The sequence below is a fragment of the Palaemon carinicauda genome, chromosome 5, assembly GCF_036898095.1.
Source record: "Palaemon carinicauda isolate YSFRI2023 chromosome 5, ASM3689809v2, whole genome shotgun sequence".
Lineage (NCBI taxonomy): Eukaryota > Metazoa > Arthropoda > Malacostraca > Decapoda > Palaemonidae > Palaemon > Palaemon carinicauda.
Genome location: NC_090729.1, coordinates 110,287,960 through 110,312,752, shown reverse-complemented (window position 1 = coordinate 110,312,752; position 24,793 = coordinate 110,287,960). Strand labels below are relative to the sequence as shown.

At 48.4% G+C, this 24,793-nt stretch overlaps 1 protein-coding gene across 2 annotated transcripts in view; it reads right to left on the bottom strand.

The window, feature by feature from the left end:
- Positions 1 to 24,793, bottom strand: part of LOC137641389 (uncharacterized) — a 211,212-nt gene that overhangs the window by 101,363 nt on the left and 85,056 nt on the right. The window contains exon 1 of one of the 2 annotated variants that reach the window (XM_068373906.1): positions 24,696 to 24,786. The exons of the other annotated variant lie outside the window; for it this stretch is intronic. The gene's annotated coding sequence lies outside the window, so the exon portion shown is untranslated. Of the gene's footprint in view, positions 1 to 24,695; positions 24,787 to 24,793 lie in introns of those variants that run through there. 2 annotated transcript variants of the gene reach the window in all.

Genomic DNA, 24,793 nt, shown 5'->3' with positions numbered 1-24,793 from the left:
GTTCACAATTATTCTGATATGCATAGATCTTCCTCACCTCCCACTGGTGTACTGAGTGGGGAGCCCTTTACGGCATTTTCTGCAAGATGACTTTTTGCTCTTTGAAGTACCTCCTGTTCAAGCGTCGAAAGTCTCCCTTCATTCCCATACACGTATGGCACACCCTAGATTCAAGACTGCCATCTCCCCCCCTATAGAGGCAGTCCTGTTGGAGTATCCATTTCCTTCAACTGTTCAAAGGCAGGCTTGCTTAGTACCCCTAGGGGTCCTCAGCCCCGCCCTCTTCTTACGAGTTCTCAGGACTTGTTCCAGAACTCCCTAATCTTCTTATGTTGACGTTGGTCGGACTGCATCAGCCCACAACCACAACTTTGGCTAAACAGAGTTGTTCAAGAACTGTTGTTTCTTCCCCTTCCAAGCAAAATGCTCGTAAGCCTATGGTAACAACTACGCATTCTTTAACTCAAAGAGTGTTAGTTATACATCCCACAGCCCGACCTCATACTCAGGTTAACAAACCTATACATGTCACTATTACTACGCATGCTGACATCACTGAAAACAGCCATTTCAACGCATGATACTTCTGTATTCCTCCGCATAATGGCTATCATACCATATCACACAATAATGCATGTTCTGATTGCACTATCACTGACCTAGTTCATAAACAAGTGGGACTCCCTAGTGGTTTTGTTCCTTCATCAGCTTCGGCTTACTATCTGGTAGCCTCGACCCGTAACCTCAACTACCTCATTCTATAATTTGCTTATTTTTCATAATACTTCAGATTTTACAGGTTCTTCAGAACAACAAAAACTATTGATTTAAAGTATGTCTACTTTTCAGGTTCAGGATAGGAAAAGGGTGCCAGAGCCTTTACCCCCTTTTTTCCTTGGATAGTCGCCCCATCAGCAGCAAATGATGTTCCAGTGACTAATCGTTGTAGACAGTCATCGTAGGAGGCACCATATATGGCCTTCCTCAGAAAGATCATATCGCCGCACAGGTCAAGTTCTGGGAAAGGCCTCCGTGTTACTCCCTTACCGACTACTATAGTCCATTTCTTTTATCGAGGCAGATTTGCACCGACTGGCAGCGGTGCCCTTTTAGCTTGGAAAAGTTTCCTGATCGCTGATTGGTTAGAATTATCTCATCCAACCAATCGGCGATCAGGAAACTTTTCCGAGCTAAAAAGGCACCACTGCGAGTTGGTGCAAATCTGCATCGCTAAAAGAAATTGACTATAGATGTAGAAACACTTACAGTTAAGTATGCTTGGAGTGACCATGACTCCTCAAATTCTTTCAACATCTCCTCTTCTCACCACTCGCAGAACATCATTTACGGAGCGGAAAGACGTTCGAGGAAAGGTTAAGTTCTGGTGAGCCCCAACATGGAACCAAATTTATCAGGATCAGGAGCATAATCCGTCACTTGGATGGCCTAGATGAGCTGCATCGCGTGCAAATTACCAATAGGCATTTGTTATTGTCCAAATCTCCAAGTACTATACAGTACCTAGCTTTGATGTGGAGCTCTCGAATCAAACTCGTGACACACTGGACTTATTTAATATGTAAATCTCAGCTTCGGAGAACTCACTCAAAGCGAGCAGATCCTTAAAGTTGCCTCCCTTGGCACTTTCGCACCAGAGAAAATTTTATATCCAATCAGGCATTCAACCGAGCCCATTCCCTATCGACACTAATGTTGCCAACCTGGTCCCAAGAGATAAACTAACTAATCTCCCACCCATCTTCTCTGGACCCGAGATGCAAAACATAGAGGTGGCAGCTATGACCACTGTTCAGGCCTGTTCCTAGCTGGATCACTGGTGAGGAGCAGTGACTCGCCTCGCAGTCATGGATGACTTGCGTAAATAAGACATTCTGAAGCAGTCTGAAGATCTGCCGAAATCTGGAGCCAAAAAACTGGAGTTCATGCTTCATCAGACAGCTTCCCTTTGGCGCAACTACATCCTTAAAAGATGCGAAGCAGTCTTAGCACGATCCACTTAACAGTTGTCTCCTAAGCTACTCTCTGAGAGGAATTTCAACCTGATGGACTCCCCCTCTCTTTTTCCTAGTTCAGACATGGCCGCCGCTACTGAGAAAAGAGATCATATTTCCCTAAGGAGAGCTGCAGCACTAAGGATGCCCACTTCTCAACAACCACAAGAGAATTCACCCTTTAAACAGGCTAATCAGCAAAAGCACTTTCTTTCACCTACGGACTTCCAACAGCTTTGGAGACAAGATCCTTATCCCACCTTTCACCATAGAGGACACTCCTCCAGCTGAAGGAGTCATGGCCATATGGAGGGCAAATTGCCCAGTTTACCACTGGCATGGTGATGCCTACAAAGCCATTGGCGCAGGTGGCAGTTCTTCGGGGCCCACTCATGGACCATGAAAGTTCTGCGTTCGGGGTACCGTGTCCCATTCATACACTGTCCACCCTTTGACTCAGACTCTAACAGTCCGACCGTTTTACTTGAAAGGATCTGCAAAGGACCTAATCTCACAAGAGGAAGTGGCCAAGATGTTGGCCGAAGGAGCTGTAGTTCTCTTAGATGACTTCCAGGCTTCCTCAGCAATCTCTTCTTAGTAGTGAAGCTGACCGGAGGTTGGAGGCCCATCATAGACTTGTCCCACTTGAACCAGTTTGTCTTACAAAGCTTAAAATGGAGGCTCATGCTACTGTTCTTCAGGACACAAAAACAGTTGCTCAGGATCATTAGTTACCTCCCAAAGACTCAAAATCTGGAAGGAACTGAACCTAGGATTGAAAACCAGGGGTGCCGGAAAGTGTCCTCAAAAGCTGCTGCAGGATCTGACACCAACGAGCAGTAAACTGGGAGCATTGCGTTCAGAGAAGTTGTCAACAGGTCTACGGTCGGGGAACCCACACAAAGATGACAAATTCGAAGATAATTTGTATTTTTCCTTACCATACAAACCTTAGCTATTTACATAGGGTTTACTTTCTGCGTAGCTGAAGTGACGAGCCATTAGATTTTAACGAGGGTTAAACTACCACCGCGCTAGTTAGCACGGGGGTAGGGGAGGGCTAGCTACCCCTCCCCCCTCCACACACTGGTGAGCTGCCTCACTTCACTTAGAGGTAGGACTTGTCCTGGGGGACAGGGCTGGCAGGCAAATATGTGTAAATAGCTAAGGTTTGTATGGTTAGGAAAAATACAAATTATCTTTGAATTTGTCATTTGTTCCGTAACCGAAATACAAACCACGCTATTTACAAAGGGTGACTTACCCTTAGGAAGGGTGGAAAGTCCCCAGCCTTACTGGCTTTGGCTTACCCGGGGACTCAGAATCCGAGTGCGCAGCACTTCGAAAAAAAAAAAAAAAAAAAAAAAAAAAAAAAAAAAAAAAAAAAAAAAAAAAAGGAGTCCCTGCACCTCACAAGTTTATTGCTACGCAAGAAACGAGCGGCCTACATAAGTTGTGTGTGGAGAGATGAAGTGTGACTCGTCCTAGGAAGTTGACCTGAAGTCCTTTATATGGAATTCTAGGCTAGGACGTCCCCATACCACCTCGTCAGGGTATGGGGGACGCGACAGTATTGTACTTAATACTAGGAACACAAGGAAGCATGGTTTACCTGCAGAGGTTTGAGGTCAGCTATGCAGAGACCCAGGATGCTGCATTCCCCAAGAGAGGGGAGGATGAAGAAAGAAGTAAGGGCCAGACATACTCTTTCATTCACGCAGACTAAAACCGGGTAACAGTGCCCTCAACCTTCTGCTACCTGTCCATTAAGGAGCCTGAGGTTAGACCAGCTGTTGTGCAGCCACCACAGGGCCGATACCAAAAGTATCGAGGCTCCTGTGGGTCACGTCCTGCAGGTAGTGGGCTGTGAAGGTCGTCTGACGCTTCCAGACTCCAGCTTGTAGAACCTGCGTCACAGAGAAGTTTCTCTTGAAGACAAGGGACGTGGCGATGCCCCTGACATCATGTGCCTTAGGGCGACGTGACGGAGGAGGGTCTGGATTCAAGGCATGATGGATGGTCCGTCGAATCCAGGCTGAGATGGTGTTCTTGGTGACCCTCCTCTTCGTCCTACCCGTGCTCACAAACAGGGCTTGCATGCGGGGACGGACTGCAGCTGTTCTCTTCAGATAACGTCTCAGACTTCTTACTGGGCAGAGTAGCAGGTGATCTGGGTCATCTGTTACGGAGCGGAGACTCACAACCCTGAAGGAGTCGAACCGTGGGTCCGGAACTCCAGGGTTCCGAGTCTTGGCAACAAACTCAGGGACGAACTTGAACGTTACCTCCCCCAATCCCCTTGAATGGGCGATGTCGTATGAGAGACCATGAAGTTCATTGACTCGCTTGGCCGAAGCCAGAGCGAGCAGGAATACCGTCTTCCAAGTCAGGTGTTGGTCAGAGGCCTAGCGTAATGGTTCGAACGGAGGTCTCTTCAGAGCCCTAAGGACCCGAACCACATTCCATGGAGGCGGTCTCACTTCCGACTGAGGGCAGGTAAGCTCGTAGCTTCGTATGAGTATGGGAAGTTCCAGCGAGGAAGAAATGTCTATTCCTTTCAGCCTGAAGGCAAGGCTTAAGGCTGAGCGATAGCCTTTCACCGCCGAGACCGAAAGGCGCATTTCCTCCCGCACATAAACGAGGAACTCCGCTATTGCTGGAATAGAGGCATCGAGGGGAGAGATACCCCTCTCACGACACCAACCACAGAAGACTCTCCACTTCGCCTGGTAGATCCCTGCGGATGACTTTCGCAGGTGTCGAGACATCCTTTCAGCAACTTGTTGCGAAAAGCCTCTCTCAGTGAGGAGACGCTGGATAGTCTCCAGGCATGAAGCCGAAGCGATGCTACGGCTTTGTGGAAGAAGTTGCAATGTGGTTGTCTGAGTAGCTCGTGTCGTGGGGGAAGCTCTCTCGGGGATTGCGTCAGGAGCTGCAGAAAGTCCGGAAACCACTCTGCATGATGCCATAGCGGAGCTATTAAGGTCATCGACAGGTTGACCGATAGTCTGGTCCTGTTGAGCACCCTTCTCATCAGACAGAACGGTGGGAAGGCGTAGACGTCGATGTTGTCCCACCGTTGTTGGAAGGCGTCTTGCCAGAGTGCCTTGGGGTCCGGGACTGGGGAGCAGTACAGCGGCAGCTTGAAATTCAAGGCTGTCGCGAACAAGTCCACTGTCGGGGAACCCCACAAAGTCAGGACTTTGTTGGCTACCTGAGGATCCAAAGACCACTCGGTACTCACTACCTGCGAAGCTCTGCTCAGATTGTCGGCGAGCACATTCCTCTTCCCAGGAATGAAGCAAGCTGATAGATGTATCGAGTGGACTTCGGTCCATGGTATCTCTACTGCAAGATGGGATAGCTGTTGTGAAAAGGTACCTCCCTGCTTGTTGATATAAGCCATTACTGTGCTGTTGTCGCTCATCACCACCACAAAGTGGCCCGCCAGGGTCTGTTGGAACTGTTGAAGGGTCAGGGAAACGGCCTTCAGCTCTAGCAGGTTGATGTGGAGGTACTTTTCTGATTCTGACCATAGGCCTGAGGCCCTCTGGTTCAGAACGTGGGCCCCCCACCCTTCTTTTGACGCGTCCAAAAACAGCATCAAATCCGGGGGAAGGACGAGAAGATCCACTCCCTTTCGAAGGTTGTCGTCGGTCAGCCACCACTGCAGGTCCGTCCGTTCCGCAGGTCCTATCGAGACCAGGAAGTCCGGGGAATCGATGCCTTGATCCCATCGGGACTTGAGCCGCCACTGCAGGGATCTCATCCTGAGGCGGCCGTTGGGAACTAGACGCGCCAAGGAGGCTAAGTGACCTAAAAGACGTAAACACGATTGGGCTGGAAGATCTTCTCGACTGAGGCAAGGCTTTGCAACCCTCCTCAGCCTTGCTATCCTGTCATCTGATGGAAAGGCTCTGTGGAGATCGGTGTCTAATATCATGCCTAGATATACCAGTCGTTGTGTTGGGAGCAGAGAGGACTTCTCGAGATTTACCATGATCCCTAGATCTTGGCAAATTCCCAGAAGCCTGTCTCAGTGTCGAAGAAGGGTCGACTCCGAGTCTGCCAGGATCAGCCAGTCGTCCAGATAACGAAGGAGACGGATGCCGTTCCTGTGCGCCCACGAAGATATCAGTGTGAACACTTTGGTGAACACCTGAGGTGCTGTGGAGAGACTGAAACACAGCACCTTGAACTGGTAGATCTTGTTGTCTAGGCTGAAACGTAGGTACTTCCTGGAAGACGGATGGATTGGGATCTGGAAGTACGCGTCCTTCAGATCCAGTGTGCACATGAAGTCTTGCGGGCTCACTGCAAGTCTGACCGTGTCTACTGTCTCCATGCTGAACGAAGTTTGTTTGACAAACTTGTTCAGGGCTGAGAGGTCGACGACTGGTCTCCAGCCTCCAGACGCCTTCTTTACAAGAAAGAGTCAACTGAAGAAGCCTGGGGAGCCATCCACGACCTCCTGGAGAGCATCCTTCTTGAGCATGGTCTCGACTTCTGCCCGAAGGGCTAGCCCCTTTGCCGATCCCGTGGCATAGGAGCTCAACGACACTGGATTCGCTGTTAGGGGAGGTTGAGATGAAATGAACAGGACGCGATATCCTTGTCCGACCACAGAGGTCGTCCAGGAATCGGCCCCGAGTTGCTGCCACCTGAGCACGCAACTTCGTAGGCATCCCCCCACAGGTGGACACGCAGGGGGTTTGCCAATCCTAGCGCTTGTGGCCTCGGCCGCTCCTTCTAGGATTTTTGCCTCCCCTGGAGGACTTTGCGCCCTTCTTGTCTTTGACAGGAAAGGGCTGCGGTTTAGACACCTTGATCTTAGCTGCCTGAGCCTGCTTCGGTGCCCTGCGAGGCTGTTGTTGTTGTTGAGGAGCTGGAGGCTTGTAGGGCCGAGATGTAAGAGCCTTCTGGAGGAGCAAATCTTGACTCGTCTTCCTCCACTTCTCAGCTGTCCGTTCTACGTCCTTGGGCTCAAACAGGCTTCCTCCAAGGATGAAGGAGTGTCTGAGCTTGCTGACATCCATAGCGGGGACCTTCGGGTGGAACCTCTCGGTCACCGTGTCACGGCGCTTGAGAATCAAGTTAGCCCACAGGTTAGTGACCTGGTAGGCTAAAAACTCGATAGAGCGCGTTCCCGAGCGGAGGAAGGTCTCCAGGGCCTTCCTATTGCACTCCTTGGACAAGTCCTCAGAGCACAATAGGATGCCCAGAGATCCTAGCCAGACATCCAGCCATGAAGTGGCCTGCATGGCACACTTCGCGACCTTCTCCTGGCTCAGGACCTCCGACGCTGTGAATGTCACCTGCCGGGCGTTGAGTTTCTCTACAGAGAGACCCCTGGTGAGCTCTTCCACGGAGTGGTGCAGGGGAAGAGCTAAACAAAGCTCCTCCATGATCTCGAAGTACCTCCTCTGCTGCACGCGAGGAGGTAGGAGGAGCTTGTTCCCGGCAGAAGACCGGCTGGAGGAGGCAAGCTCTGAAAGCTGGCCCTTGACCTTGTCCCTGGCGCTCTTCACCCCTTGGGACCAAGGCAGGGCTGCACTGGTCTTGGGGGGCTTCTGAATGCCATAAACCTGGTCCAGGACCGTATCCTTGCCTTCGCGAGGGGCGGTCTCGGGATCCTTGAAACTATTGAGTTGCCTCATTAGTCCAAGGACCTGCCAGAAGGCGTGCTCCGATTCGCGCTGCTCTCCTCCTTGTGGACTGGCAGCTAAGTCTCCTGTCCCCATTGGCTCTTCATGGGGGGACACGCGGACGTTCTCCTGGGGAAGGGCTGGCTCTGGACGAAACCTCGACGATGATTTGGGTAACGTCTTGGAGTCCTTCGGCTCCCTCCTGGGAGGGATACAGGACTCCAGCAAAGTGGTCTGGAAGTTCCCTCCTACGCGAGAAGTTTCTCTTCCTTGAGGTGGGGTTCCTCCCATTGGTGCCGTGGGAGAGTGTCTCACCTCGCTGGATTCTCCCGAGGACGGGAAAGGTTCGTCCACAGGAAAAGGAGAAAACGTCTACGAGGGGGAAGGGGCCTTCCCGACGGAATTCTTGGGAGCCAGCTGGGAGAAGTCACCGCGAAATCCACTCCTCTCCTTCTCTTCAGTGGGGCGAGGGAGCCTTTGGTTTCAGTCCCAGATCAGCGAGGGCTGGCTTCATAGCCTGCACCACCGCTTTCATCAGGGAAGCGAACCAAGGCTGGCGGCTGACTGAGGCAGTGTCAGCGACCCCCGCTGGAGGGAAGGGGATCGGTTGATCCTTCGGAGTGGATACTACAGGGCCTGCCTGAAAAGAAGAAAGGGAAGAAGAATGTTGTCCGGACCTCTCCGATGACTCTTCCTGCTCCTGGGCGCGTGCTCGGCGCTTCCGCGATGGTGATCGCGAGGACGATCTGGACGTACGCGGCCCCGGTGCCTCGCAAGGCTGGGCACGCTGCGAAACCCGGCGGGAATCGCGCTGGTGCTCGCGCAATGGTAGGATCGCTGGGTCGCGCTGGCGTTCGCGCGGTGGCAGAATCGCGGAGTCGCACGTGGGTGCTGGGTCGCGCGCAGGCGCGTGGGCACGCGGAGATGAGGGCGCAGGCGCGTGTGAGCACGCTGGCGACTTGGCGCGTGGGCACGCAGGCGAGGGTGATCGCTGGCGATCAGGAGAACGATGGCGTGTAGGCGAACGATGTAGCCTAGGTGAGATCAAGCACGTTGGCGAGCGATGGCGTGCTGGCGAACGATGGCGCGTTGGCAAGCGACGGCGCGTTGGTGATCGATGACACATGGAACACGTTGGCGACCGACCCAACCAGGTGAGTTGGCGCGTGGGCGAGTCGGAGCCCTGTGGTGATCATAAGCGTGGGCGCGTTGGTGAGCGTTCGCGCGCAGGCGAAGGATCGCGCGGGCGTGTAGGAGATCACTGGCGCATAGGATGGCGCGCCGTGGCTGAAGATTTCGAAGGTGAAGTCTCGTGGGCGGGCTCAGTAGCTGGCTCGTGGGCGCGCATGCACTTTAGTGCGCGCTGGAGACTGGAGCGTAGGCGGTGGTCGACGGGTAGGGGAACGCTAACGAGGCAAAGGAACAATGTCCTTGCCTGCGCCCAGATCCGAAGATCGTGGGCACACGGGCGAACGTTGGCGCGCTGGGCGCACATCAGGAACTGGGCGTGCCGTAATGCGCTGATGCGCTGGAGGTTGACGGCGCTCAGGAGACTGTTGACGCGCAGGACGCGCAGCAGGGGCTGAAGTGCGCGTAGGCGAGCGCTGAGCAGGAGAGCGCTGGCGAGCAGGTGAAAGCTGGCGAGCAGGAGAGCCCTGACGAGCAGGAGAGCGCTGGCGAACAGGGGCGCGTTGGCGATCAGGAGAGCACTGGCGATCAGGAGAGCGCTGGCGGTCAGGAGAGCGCTGGCGGTCAGGAGAGCGCTGGCGGTCAGGAGAGCGCTGGCGATCAGGAGAGCGCTGGCGATCAGGAGAGCGCTGGCGATCAGGAGAGCGCTGGCGATCAGGAGAGCGCTGGCGATCAGGAGAGCGCTGGCGATCAGGAGAGCGCTGGCGATCAGGAGAGCGCTGGCGAGAAGAGTCTGACGACTCATCTGCCGTAGAGCGCTTGCGCGCAGGACGCTGACAAGCAGGAGAGCGCTGGCGAGCAGGTGAGCGCTGGCGAACAGGAGAGCGCTGGCGAACAGGAGAGCGCTGGCGATCAGGAGGACGCTGGCGAGGAGAATCAGGAGACTCTACGGCAGGAGAGCGCTGGCGATCAGGAGGGCGCTGGCGAGGAGAATCAGGAGACTCTACGGCAGGAGAGCGCTGGCGAGCAGGAGAGGGCTGACGAGCAGGAGGGCGCTGGCGATCAGGAGAGCGGTGGCGCTTGCGCGCTACTGAAGGGCGAGCAGGTGAAACCTGGCGCGGAAGGGCCTCACCCACATTGTGAGAGAGGTCCTTCTACCCCGAAGGGACCGGTGCTTGCGTAGGCAAGGAAGATCTGGCAGGCACAGGAGATCGCGAACGATCAGCAGAGAGGTCCAGAGGAGTTACTGCTACGGTCTGCTCCCGACGAGAAGAGTCCTTCACAGGGGACGACGAGGATGACTCCCTTATAAGGAGAAGGAAGGCCTCGGCGACGAAGAGGAGGGCGAGCCTTACGGCGAAGACGACCTCATGGCAGGGTATCAGCATCGTCGGTCCTCCGAAGAGGAGTCTCTGTTAGTGCACTCCCCCGAGGGGGAGCAACACTCGCAGGAGAGACCGTTGGACCCAGCTTCCCCCTCGAAGGATGTTCGGAGGGGGAACCTGGGCCTTCAGCAGCAACAGCAAGAGTAGCAGCAGGGGTTTGACCCGACCCGTCGGACGTCGTCAATAGCCAGGGGATCTACCTCTGGTATTACCGGCGACTGTTGGACAGCTGCCCCCAACTGGATCAGATCAAACAGGGCTTCCTTGGAGGGCGAGCCCTTAAGCCCCAAGGAAGCCCAAAACTGGAAAAGATCATCATTAGACACAGTTTGGTCGTAATCTACAAAATCAATAATATCCTCCCCCGGAGGAGGAGGGGGAGCTGCCTCGCTATGGGAGGCAACGCCCTCTCCCACACACCGAGTTTGGGAAACAAAAGAAGGGCCTACGCTACCACTCGGCGGCCTCTCACGAGAGACCGAACGAGTGGGAGGTTCGAGCAACGGAAGAAGAGTCCTTGGAGCCTTCCTTCCTCTGGGGGGAAGAACGGTCTCTCTTAGAACTCTTCTTACGCCACCGCGCAAGCCTCTCCCACTGGGAGGTAGGCCACTCCCGACATTCCATACACAGATTATCACTACTACACCGTTGACCTCGACACTGCGGGCAAAGGGTGTGAGGGTCTGTCTCGATCGCCGACATAAAAGTTCCACAGGGGCGATCGGGAAGTCCAGGGCATTTCCGCATGGTGGAAAGCAAAGGTAGAGGCCAACTTCAAACAAACACACACTGGAAGAAAAAGCAAACAAATTAAGGCTGTCAATATGCGAGGACGGGACAGAAACGTCTGTACATCGTCCGAGCCAAAAGTGAAGTGAGGCAGCTCACCGGTGTATGGAGGGGGGAGGGGTAGCTAGCTACCCCTCCCCTACCCCCGTGCTAACTAGCGCGGGGGTAGTCTAACCCTCGTTAAAATCTAATGGCTCGTCACTTCAGCTAGAAAGTAAACCCTATGTAAATAGCGTGGTTTGTATTTCGGTTACGGAACAATTATCATTTGTGTCGCTATCTGAGGACTCAAAGACCATATGTCACTTATGATCTGAGACTTTCTGCCCAACTGATCTGCTACAATGTTCCCTGCCTCGGATGAAGCAGGCTGGAAGCGAGATTGAGTTGGCCTATGTTCACTACAAGATTCTCACTGCAAACTGACACAGGCAAAGAGAAATTGTTCCCTCCATTTACAGATGTAGGACATTACAGTGGTATTGTCACTTATCAATACCAGTGACCTTGGAGAAAGAGGACAAAACTGTTGTATTAGTAATCAAGTCACTTTTAGGTCTAAGATATTGATGTGCAACTGACTTTCTATGTCTGACCAAGTTCCTGACGCCAAATGGTGCTCCAGACGAGCTCCCTATCCCTTGTTCAATGGTCTGTGAACAGCTTGAAGTCTGGAGCAAACGACTCGAGAGGACAACCTCTTCTGAGGTTCACACGACTCAGCTTAGCCACTAACGGAGGTCATCCATGGAGTTCTCTCCCATATGGATCCGCGACTGATGATCGTCCCGATATTGGGACCAAGATGACTTCAGGTACCATTGCAAGTTGCTCATGTGAAGTGTTCCTCTGGGGACCAGGCTCTAGGGAAGCCAGATGTCCTAAGAGTCTCTGCCAATGAAGAGCTGAATGGAGGGTGCAATGAGGGAAGGGAAGCACAGCCTGTTGAAAGCAAAAAATCCCGTCCTCCAAAAGGAAACACCTTCCTTTGAAATGAGTCGATTTCCATCCCCAGACAGACGAGGCTTTGAGTAGGTGACAGGACATACATCTCTAGATTCATCAGGATCCGCAGATCCCCACAAAACTAAAAGCCTGCCTCGGTGGACTAGAATGGCTTCCAGTGATTCTGTGAGGACGAGCAAGTCGTCAAGGTATCTCAGTAGATGAATCGCACAGCCATGGGAACAAACCAATACCAGTTCGAAGATCCCTATAAAAACCTGAGGAGGTGTTGAGAGGCTGAACAGAGAATCTAATACTAATCGCAGAAATTTCCTGGATGGCAGATGAATCGGGACCTGAAAGTAAGCGTGTAGGTGTTTCTCTTGGACTTGTCTCACTATAAAAATAGCTTTCTTTTCATAACCCTTAACTGCTTCTATGCGTATATATCAACTGTCTCATCCTTCTACTGTTCATTCAAGAATCTTAATAGTCAAAAGGCTTTATTCCTCTATAGTTCCCACAATTTAGCATGTTGCCTTGTTTATACACTTAATCGTCCAACTATCCTCCCAGTCCCTTGGTAAATATTTCCTCTACATACCAGATATTTTCCAATACTGAAGTATATGCACCCACTCTTTAATGCCTTAAATAATATCTATTGCTACCTCTGATTTCCAGACAGATTTATTTACTGTATTTTTTCTTTTCTTTATAGCATTTCCCTACTTTACCATCTCCGATGTTTGCTACTGGTCCTTCAACTGGAAAAACATTTTCCAATCATCTACACTCATTCTCAGTATTGAATAGTTGTAAAAAGATGTTTCGATGTTCTCTTGACTTTTTCTTCTTCAATTATAGTTCCATTTTCACCTTTAATAATTCATACCTCTCCTAGATCCTGCACGTCTTCTCACTTCTGCAATTCTGTAGAGTATCTTTTTTCCTTCCAGTGTTCTCATCATATACCACTCTCTCCTGAATTCCCCCTTTGCAATCGCTACCAATCTCTTTGTTTGCTTCTATTTCTCTCTTGTTTTGTAGTTATCTTCTTTCCACCCTCTTCTGGTTATTGTTGGATAGAAACTTTCAATCTATTAAATTTCTTATTCCTGATCTGGATATTAATCTCTGGCACCATCATTCACTTCTTCATGCATGTTACTCAAGATTTTTCATAATTCAGATAAGTCTTCCACTGTCTTGGGTTTTAGTTCTCTTGCTTGAGGGTACACTCAGGTACACTATTCTATCTGTTTCCTTTATTTACTTTCCTCCTTGGGCTATTTGAACGGATGAAGCCCTTGGGCTTGTAGCATTCTGCTTCTCCAACTAGAGTTTTAACTTAGCTAGAAATAATAATAAAGAATTGCAGTGTCATCTGACCGGGATTCTTTCCTTTTCTCCTTGATTTCTGAGCAAGCCCGTTGAAGGGAGGGATGGGGAATCTAATTGCTGCAACATTGGAGAGGTTGTTTCCATTCTCTGGATCTACCAGAATTAAAGAGGATAGGAATGCCTCTCTGAATTCCTAGCCTCACAATTGATCGAGTACTCCACTTAAGAACAATCCACCAACAATATCTGTCAATGAGCATAGCTACGTGGAGTTCTCGCAAAAGAATGATCTCTCATGGATCAATCGCGTGAAAACTTATCACATCAAAGCTTAGAACATGTTATTTTCATTAGTAAAATAAATTTTTGAATATACTTACCCGATGATCATGTAGCTGTCAACTCCGTTGCCCGACAGAAATCTACGGTCGGGATACGCCAGCGATCGCTATCCAGGTGGGGGTGTACACAACAGCGCCATCTGTGAGTAGGTACTCAAGTACTTCTTGTCAACAAGAACTCAATTTTCTCCTCGGTCCACTGGTTCTCTATGGGGAGGAAGGGCGGGTTCTTTAATTCATGATCATCGGGTAAGTATATTCAAAAATTTATTTTACTAATGAAAATAACATTTTTCAATATTAATCTTACCCGATGATCATGTAGCTGATTCACACCCAGGGTGGTGGGTGGAGACCAGCATACATGTTAACAAAGAAGCTAAGTATCCCGTATTTCATTTTATCAGTTATTCAAAATAACAAACATAAAATAAATAAGTACATGGTAAGGAAGTCGACTTGAACTATTACTCTGCCTTTTTTAAGTACGTCTTCCTTACTGAGCCTAGCGGTCCTCTTAGGATGCTGAACGACTCCTAGGTGCTGAAGTATAAAGGGCTGCAACCCATACTAAAGGACCTCATCACAACCTCTAACCTAGGCGCTTCTCAAGAAAGAATTTGACCACCCGCCAAATCAACCAGGATGCGGAAGGCTTCTTAGCCTACCGTACAACCAAAAGAACAACAATAAAAAGTATTCAAGAGAAAGGTTAAAAAGGTTATGGGATTATGGGAATGTAGTGGCTGAGCCCTCACCTACTACTGCACTCGCTGCTTCGAATGGTCCCAGGGTGTAGCAGTTCTCGTAAAGAGACTGGACATCTTTGAGATAGAATGATGCGAACACTGACTTGCTTCTCCAATAGGTTGCATCCATAACACTGCAGAGAACGGTTCTGTTTGAAGGCCACTGAAGTAGCAACAGCTCTCACTTCATGTGTCCTTACCTTCAGCAAAGCAAGGTCTTCTTCCTTCAGATGAGAATGTGCTTCTCTAATCAGAAGCCTGATGTAGTAAGAAACTGCGTTCTTAGACATCGGTAGAGAAGGCTTCTTGATAGCACACCATAAAGCTTCTGATTGTCCTCGTAATGGCTTTGACCTTCTTAAATAGTACCTAAGAGCTCTAACTGGGCAAAGTACTCTCTCTAGTTCGTTCCCCACCAAGTTGGACAGGCTTGGGATCTCGAACGACTTAGGCCAAGGACGGGAAGGAAGCTCGTTTTTAGCCAAAAAATCGAGCTGCAAGGAACATGTAGCCGTTTCAGATGTAAAACCTATGTTCCTGCTGAAGGCGTGGATCTCACTCACTCTTTTAGCTGTTTCTAAGCACACGAGGAAAAGAGTTTTTAATGTGAGGTCCTGAAAAGAGGCTGATTGGAGCGGTTCAAATCTTGATGACATTAGGAACCTTAAAACCACGTCTAGATTCCAGCCTGGAGTGGACAACCGACGTTCCTTTGAGGTCTCAAAAGACCTAAGGAGGTCCTGTAGATCTTTGTTGGTGGAAAGATCCAAGCCTCTGTGGCGGAATACCGCTGCCAACATACTTCTGTAACCCTTGATCGTAGGAGCTGATAGGGATCTTACGTTCCTTAGATGTAACAGGAAGTCAGCAATCTGGGTTACAGTGGTACTGGTTGAGGGAAACTGCATTGGCCTTGCACCAGCTTCGGAAGACTTCCCATTTAGACTGATAGACTCTGAGAGTGGATGTCCTCCTTGCTCTGGCAATCGCTCTGGCTGCCTCCTTCGAAAAGCCTCTAGCTCTTGAGAGTCTTTCGATAGTCTGAAGGCAGTCAGACGAAGAGCGTGGAGGTTTGGGTGTACCTTCTTTACGTGAGGTTGACGCAGAAGGTCCACTCTTAGAGGAAGAGTCCTGGGAACGTCGACTAGCCATTGCAGTACCTCGGTGAACCATTCTCTCGCGGGCCAGAGGGGAGCAACCAACGTCAGCCGTGTCCCTTTGTGAGAGGCGAACTTCTGAAGTACCCTGTTGACAATCTTGAACGGCGGTAACGCATACAGGTCGAGATGGGACCAATCCAGCAGAAAGGCATCCACGTGAACTGCTGCTGGGTCTGGAATCGGAGAACAATACATCGGGAGCCTCTTGGTCATCGAGGTAGCGAATAGATCTATGGTTGGCTGACCCCACAGGGCCCATAGTCTGCTGCAAACATTCTTGTGAAGGGTCCACTCTGTGGGGATGACCTGACCCTTCCGGCTGAGGCGATCTGCCATGACATTCATATCACCCTGAATGAACCTCGTTACCAGCGAAAGCTTTCGATCTTTTGACCAAATGAGGAGGTCCCTTGCGATCTCGAACAACTTCCTCGAATGAGTCCCTCCCTGCTTGGAGATGTAAGCCAAGGCTGTGGTGTTGTCGGAGTTCACCTCCACCACCTTGTTTAGCTGGAGGGACTTGAAGTTTATCAAGGCCAGATGAACCGCCAACAACTCCTTGCAATTGATGTGAAGTGTCCTTTGCTCCTGATTCCAAGTGCCCGAGCATTCCTGTCCGTCCAGTGTCGCACCCCAGCCCGTGTCCGATGCGTCCGAGAAGAGACGGTGGTCGGGGGTCTGAACAGCCAATGGTAGACCTTCCTTGAGAAGAATGCTGTTCTTCCACCACGTTAGAGTAGACCTCATCTCTTCGGAAACAGGAACTGAGACCGTCTCTAGCGTCATGTCCTTTATCCAGTGAGCAGCTAGATGATACTGAAGGGGGCGGAGGTGGAGTCTCCCTAACTCGATGAACAGGGCCAGCGATGAAAGTGTCCCTGTTAGACTCATCCACTGCCTGACTGAACATCGGTTCCTTCTCAGCATGCTCTGGATGCATTCTAGGGCTTGATTGATCCTTGGGGCCGACGGAAAAGCCCGAAAAGCTCGACTCTGAATCTCCATACCCAGATAGACAATGGTCTGGGATGGGACGAGCTGGGACTTCTCTATATTGACCAGGAGGCCCAGTTCCTTGGTCAGATCCATAGTCCATCTCAGATTCTCCAGACAGCGACGACTTGTTGGAGCTCTTAAAAGCCAGTCGTCTAAATAGAGGGAGGCTCTGATGTCTGCCAAGTGAAGGAATTTCGCAATATTCCTCATCAGTCTGGTAAACACAAGAGGTGCCGTGCTTAGGCCAAAGCACAGGGCTTGGAACTGGTACACAACCTTTCCAAAGACGAACCTTAGGAAAGGTTGGGAGTCTGGATGGATGGGGACGTGAAAGTGCGCGTCTTTCAGGTCTAACGAGACCATCCAGTCCTCCTGCCTGACCGCTGCTAGGACCGACTTCGTCGTCTCCATCGTGAACGTCTGCTTGGTGACAAAAGCATTGAGAGCACTGACGTCCAGCACCGGTCTCCAACCTCCTGTCTTCTTCGCTACCAGGAAGAGACGGTTGTAGAAGCCCGGGGATTGATGGTCCCGGACTATGACTACCGCTTCCTTTTGTAGCAAGAGCGACACCTCTTGTTGCAACGCTAGCCTCTTGTCCTTCTCCTTGTAGTTGGGAGAGAGATTGATGGGAGATGTAGCTAGAGGGGGACTGCGGCAGAACGGAATTCTGTATCCCTCCCTTAGCCACTTCACAGACTGAGCGTCTGCACCTCTGCTCTCCCAAGCTTGCCAGAAGGTCTTGAGTCTGGCTCCCACTGCTGTCTGGAGAGGAAGAAAGTCAGAACTTGCCTTTTGCGGACTTGGAACCCTTCTTGGATTTGCCACGGTGACTGTCGGCACGGGTACCTCCTCTGCTGGAGGTTCTGCCACGAAAGGGCGGGATGAACCGAGTTGCAGGAGTGTCCACTGCTGCAGGGCGGAAGGGTCTAGGCACGGAAGGTAAGGTTTTAGCCTTACGTGCAGAGGATGCCATCAGATCATGGGTATCCTTCTGGATAAGAGAGGCAGCCATCCCCTTAATCAGCTCCTCCGGAAACAGACACTTGGAGAGAGGAGCAAACAACAACTCTGACTTCTGGCAAGGAGTGATACCAGCCGATAAGAAGGAGCAAAGATGTTCTCTCTTCTTGAGCACTCCCGACACGTACGAAGCCGCAAGTTCACCAGACCCATCCCGGATGGCTTTGTCCATGCTGGACATGATCAGCATGGCAGAGTCCCTATCTGAAGGGGAAGTCTTCCTGCTTAAGGCTCCCAAACACCAATCGAGGAAGTTGAAGATCTCGAAGGCACGAAAGACTCCCTTCAACAGATGATCCATATCGGAAAAGGACCAGCAGATCTTCGATCGTCTCATAGCCAACCTGCGGGGAGAGTCAACCAGACTTGAGAAGTCGCCCTGGGCAGAGGCAGGAACTCCCAAGCCGGGTTCCTCTCCCGTGGCATACCAGACGCTCGACTTGGAAGCAAGCTTGGTAGGCGGAAAGATGAATGCAGTCTTTCCCAGTTGCTTCTTGGAATGCAACCACTCTCCCATAACCCTCAAAGCTCTCTTAGAAGATCGTGCGAGAACAAGCTTGGTGAAAGCAGGCGCAGCAGACTGCATGCCCAGAGCAAACTCGGAGGGAGGAGAGCGAGGGGTTGCAGACACAAACTGCTCAGGATACAAGTCCCTGAACAAGGCAAGGACTTTACGAAAGTCTAAGGAGGGAGGCGTAGACTTGGGCCCTTCAAAGTCAGAGTGTGGCTCATCCAAGTGTGCAGCTTCGTCATCCGATACTCCATCATCCGAAAGCTGAGTAGGAAGTGGCAAAGGTAGAGCAGAAAGCTGAACGGCTGAATCCGGCAGAACGGGTGCATGCGTAGCTGCGGATCCAACATCATGCCGCTGCTGGTCTGTCTGCGAGCTGGCAACAACAAAGGCAGAGTGCTGGTGCGTGGGTGGGGCTGCGGTGGGTTGCGGAGCATGCTGTATGGTATGCGGCGCATGCCGCATGGGTTGCGGAGAAAGCTGCATAGTGCTGGAACCCGGCAGCTCTACAGCAGCAAGAACACGCGTCTGGCAGGGAGGACTGCGCATCGGTGGTGGAGCTCTCACAGGTGGAGTGTGGGAGCAGGCAGCCGCAGTATCTGCTGAGCACACAACCTCGGCGGGTTGTAGGTTAACAGGTGCAGTGTTAACCTTCTCAGCATGATACTCCTGCATGAATGCCGCAAGCTGAGACTGCATAGTCTGCAGCATGGACCACTTAGGGTCTACCGTGGTTGGAGCAACAACAGACGGAGCAGAGGCCTGTTGTGGAACCACTCTACCTCTCTTGGGAGGTGTGCAGTCATCAGATGACTGCAGCGAGTCCGAACTGACCCAGTGGCTACACCTGGGCCGTTGGACTCGCTCGGAAGGGACCTTACGTTTGAGCGGTCGTGAGACCTTGGTCCATCGTTTCCTCCTGGAAACTTCTTCCACAGACGAGGAATGTAAGGGCTCATTCGTCTGTTTGTGGATGGGACGATCTTGAACAGATACGTCCGCAACCACTGAGGATACATCCGTGCGCCGATCAAGGCCTGCCGAACCCTTTGGTCCTTCGACATTGCTTCTCCCCTGGGCTTGGGAGCTTGCAAGAGGTCCCGGACTGGGAGGACGACTGGCACGCACAGATGTACCCTCATGCGCAACACTGACACTGACACTTTTCACATCACTAGCACTAACACTTCCCACTGCACTTTTCGCTTTCAGCTCTCTGACATCTGCCAAGAGCTGATTACGGTCATTAGCCAATGACTCCACTCGGTCACCAAGAGCCTGAATGGCACGCAACATATCCGCCATGGATGGCTGAGCACTAGTAGCAGGTTCGGGAGTCACCACCACAGGGGAAGGAAAAGGTTGAGGGGCATGGGGAGAGGAAAAATCCACAGAGCGAGAAGAACTCCTCCTGATTCTCTCCTTCTCTAACCTACGTGCATTTTTGAGGAATTCGTTAAAATCGAATTCCGAAAGCCCAGCACATTCCCCACATCGATCTTCCAATTGACAGGTTTTACCCCTACAATTGAAACAAACGGTGTGAGGATCTAAAGAGGCCTTCGGAAGACGCCTAGCACAAGTCCTAACACTACACTGCCTGTATTTAGGGACTTGAGACTGGTCAGACATCTTGAATTTAGAAGTAGTCAAGGGGGAATTCCAAAATCTAGCAAAGTTCGTTAACAATTATCCAAATTAATTCCAAAAGCTTGCTAAGCTAATGATAAAGCTTCCTGAATAGCGAAGGCTAAACTCTAGAGCAAATACATCACCAAATCGTGAACAACAACTCCAGAATCAACAGCGTATCCAAGTAGGTCTTGCCGGCGGCACGACAGAGGAAAAATTGAGTTCTTGTTGACAAGAAGTACTTGAGGACCTACTCACAGATGGCGCTGTTGTGTACACCCCCACCTGGATAGCGATCGCTGGCGTATCCCGACCGTAGATTTCTGTCGGGCAACGGAGTTGACAGCTACATGATCATCGGGTAAGATTAATATTGAAAAGTGAAGTTTTGACGCTGGAATATTAGGAGTGTGGAGCATGCTCCACTGTCGCATCTACGAACAATGATTTAGCAGGGGACTGTGACCCTGGAGACCTTCCCTCCTGGTAAGGCGTGTGCTAAAACCTTCCTACTGAATAAGACTTCTCTTGCTTTCTACTTACAACATAAATGTTGTGATGAACAAAAATGTGAAGATGTTGCGCATGGGACCCCATAACTCTCTAACAGTAGTAGCCACTCGATATGATACTATCTCTAGAGAGTTATGGGGTCTTTTGACTGGCCAGACAGAACTACATTGGATCCTTCACTTTAGTTATGGTTCACTTTCCCTTTGCCTACACATACATCAATTAGTCTGGCCTATTCTTTACAGATTCTCCTCTGCCATCATACACCTGACAACACTGAGAATACCGAACAATTCTTCTTCGCTCAAGGGGTTAACTACTGCACTCTAATTGTTCAGAAGATACTCTTCTCTTGGGATGGGTAGAAGAGACTCTAGCTATGCTCAGTAGCTGTTCTAGGAGGACACTCCAAAATCAAACCACTGTTCTCTAGTCTTCGGAAGTGCCATAGCCTCTGTACCATGGTTTTACTCTGTCTTGGGTTAGAGTTCTCTTGCTTAAGGGTACACTCAGGCACACTATTTATCTAATTTCTCTTCCTCTTTTTTTGTTTAAGTTTTTATAGTTTATATAAGAAATATTTGTTTTAATGTTACAATTCTCAAAATATTTTATTTGCTCTTTTTTCAATTCAAAAGGAGCATGATGCAGTCAAAGGCTCAGCAGCAGAGGATGAAGACACTACAAACGACGAGGATTACGGATCAAATGCATCTTCCTTGGGCCGAGATGGGACAGCAACTCTAACGTCAAGGGCTCCTTCTGCAAGAGGTTTAGAGAATCTAGGTGTAGCTACAGCCTAAAAGAACTTTTCCATTGAAGGAACATTTGATGCCTGATGACAGTATTCTAAAAGTTTTATATCAGCTGTGATCAGATTGTGGAATGATCTTCCTGATCAAGCAGTTGAATCGGTGTAACTTCATTAGTTTAAATTCACAGCAAATGCTTTTAGATAGAAAAAGGCTGAATGAGTCTCTTCATAATTTATATACAGATCTATTCTAATGTTGCTACTGATCTAAAGATATTTTACATTCTTTATTCGTTAATTCTCATATAGTTTATTTCCATATTCCCTTTCCACACTGTGCTAAGACAGTTTATATTCTTTATTCTTTAATTCTCATATACTTTATTTATTTCCATATTTCCTTTCCTCGCTAGGCTATTCTTCCCTAGTGGAGTTTTAAGGCTTATAACATCATGCTCTTCTGGCTAAGCTTGTAGCTTAGCTAGTAATAATAACAACAATAATAATAATAATAATAATAATAATAATAATAATAATAATAATAATAATAATAATAATGTGCAAAGGGCCTGGTCCCTAGAGGAATGGTTGTCAGCCAGCTCAATACAAGGAGAAGAGCAGGGCCCTTCACTTTCACTGGAGGAAGGGTAGGCATATATTTCCTTCTGTCTTTCCCCTGCAGGAGATGCAGAAAAAGGCGCAGAAGTCTGAGCACCACAGGGTGACAAGAGAGATCCCAAGGAAATTTTTAGCTTTGGGAAAGACCATGAAGCCAAAGAATCCCTCTTGAACTTCTTCCTTCTCCTCCTCCCATACTTCGACCATTGGACTCTTCACAGGGGGGATGACTGCAAACAGTCATGGCCCCTGCAAAATGGGTAAACAAAATGCAGTCTACCTTCCCAGACATAAACCTATCACAATCACAGATATACAGTATACACTAAAAAAAAAAAAGAAATACAGTATTAATAAAAGAAAGCTTTTATAAGAGCCGAGTGCACATGTGTACTTTTCTGTGGCTGAAATCAAAGTGGCTACTCAAGAGGGGAATTCCCCGACACCAGTAACTACCTTCACCTCGTTATAAATTTTAATGGTCAAGTTTCAGCTACGCAGAAATCATCATCATCATCATCCTCTCCTCCTACGCCTATTGATGCAAAGGGCCTCGGTTATATTTTGCCAGTTGTCTCTATCTTGAGCTTTTAATTCAATACCTCTCCATTCATCATGTCCTACTTTCTTCATAGTCCTCAGCCATGTAGGCCTGGGTCTTCCTACTCTTCTAGTGCCTTGTGGAGCCCAGCTGAACGTTTGGTGAAATAATCTCTCTTGGGGAGTGCGAAGAGCATGCCCAAACCATCTTCATCTACCCCTCATCATGATCTCATCCATATAAGGCACTTGAGTAATCTCTCTTATAGTCTCATTTCTAATCCTGTCCTGCCATTTAACTCAATATCCTTCTGGGGGCTTTGTTCTCAATCTACTAAATCTATTGGAGATTGTTTCATTGTCATACCATGACTCACGTCCATAGAACAAAGGTTTATAAACATGTACGAACAATCATGATTTAAATTAATTTTAAATATACTTAAAAATAGGAATGGTATACAAAAGGTGAAAACCTTATTTAAGACATACACATCAATCTTTGCAACAAGAGTCCATATAGCTCTCCTGTCTTCCCAACTGATACTTAGAGGCAAGATTAATCATAACATTTTCTCTTGCATTACGATAGTTACCACACAGTACTTTACACAACACAAATAACTTTAACTGAATTGTACATGATCATACCAGAAACAAAGGATGAACTGCACCTCTAAAATGGGATGAAAATAATCTAAGTTCTTGGAAAACTAAAGCAGAGAAAATAAATAAACTGGAAGGTTAATTGATGGAACAAACAGTTATATGTAATAATTTCCATATGACAGAAAATATACCTAGTAAGCCTGGTGTACTTAGTAATCACTGTACTGTAGTCCTAGCAAAAGTAACTGGGTCGTTAGAAGAGGACATTAGCCTGACAGTAATCGCACATTAACACAGGTAACATTAACCCTTTTACCCCCAAAAGGACGTACTGGTACGTTTCACAAAACCCATCCCTTTACCCCCCATGGACGTACCGTTACGTCCTTGCAAAAAAAATGCTATAAAATTTCTTTTTTTCATATTTTTGATAATTTTTTGAGAAAATTCAGGCATTTTCCAAGAGAATGAGACCAACCTGACCTCTCTCTGACAAAAATTAAGGCTGTTAGAGCAATTTAAAAAAAATATACTGCAAAATGTGCTGGGAAAAAAATAACCCCCTGGAGGTTAAGGGTTGGAAATTTCCAAAGCGCCTGGGGGTAAAATGGTTAAGTTAGGACATGTCTTTTTGATATGGTAAACTGCCCTTGAATATCCCAACCCTTTTTTACCAATCTAAAATTCTTCCATTTCACAAATTAGCAACCACTTGTTACCCCTCTTTTAGCAGCTTTGGATCGGTGCGATTCTCAGCAGGTAATAAACTGCCGTAATAATAGAGATTGCCGTAGCCTAAGTGAACAATATCTTCAGATTGCCTCTGCAAACTAAGATACTCACTAACATGTAGTCACCCTAAGCGAGATGGTAAAATTGCAAAATTAAAGAATAATTCTTCCAAAAAAATATGAGGTGCTCCTGGTGTATTTTTTTATGTATTGTATTACAATGATGAAAAAAATTGGGCTTATAGCAACCTGCTTTCCAACTAGGGTTGTAGCTTAGCAAGAAATAATAATAATAATAATAACTGCTGGAAAACCAGTTTCCATTACAAAGGCTCCTGAAATACAAGATGATATGTCTGATTAATCATATTTCACATGGGAAATAAACACACACGGTACAACCTAACTTAAGGTTCCGCAACTAAACAAACGTGTCTTGCCTTTATCTACCAGGAGGGCTACGCCCACTGAACACACCCAAAAGACCGAAGGTAAAATTGAAAAAGTAACAAAATTTACTTAAGGACTATATAAGAGATGTTTTTTGGTGTATTTGGGGAAGTTTAGAACTATTTTTGTGACGATAAAATTTCGAAAACCATCAATTTTCAAATTGTAAATATATCTAGGGGTGAATGTAGTTCATTGGGACAGATATCTTTCTTAATACTTGTCAAATCGATTTTCTTTATGGGGAAAATGTTCTTTATATTGGTCTGAAATGCCATAATATGTAGTTATTTTTACGATTTACGTAATATAATAATTTACTTTTAGCTACCGGCCAAGCTGCAACAAGATCATGGTAGGCTTAAGTGGACCCACCCGTAACAAAACTATATTCTTACTTTAGGCCTATATTTTCGACGTTATATATGCATTACAGTAAATATATAGTCTGTTTACTTTCAAATTACAAATTAAAAACGTTCTGGCTTCAAAAGAGCATGCTACGGTAGGCCTAATATGAATTTATAATAAGATCCCATAGCGTTGACAACGAAAAATGTTCCATAATCTCATACAAACGGCTTAATACATAGAAGAAAATCACACTGCTTGATATCTATAATTTTTTCTTGCATAGTTTTCAATTAGCAATTACTTACTACGTACAAAAAGGTAATATTTTGACAAATGAAGAGCAGGCTATCGTAGTACGGCCCTCCCTGACATTTCAAGTTCATTTGCCTTTGATTGTACTCATTGTTACAGAAAAATTCTCCTATATACTAAATCTAGCGTAGACAAAAAACATTTAGCAACTTACGTTGACGGTTAATTATCAACCACAACGGAAAAAAAGGTTAATGAAATATCATTAAATAGCGTCACTGAGAAACGGTAGTACAAACACCACATTGACCA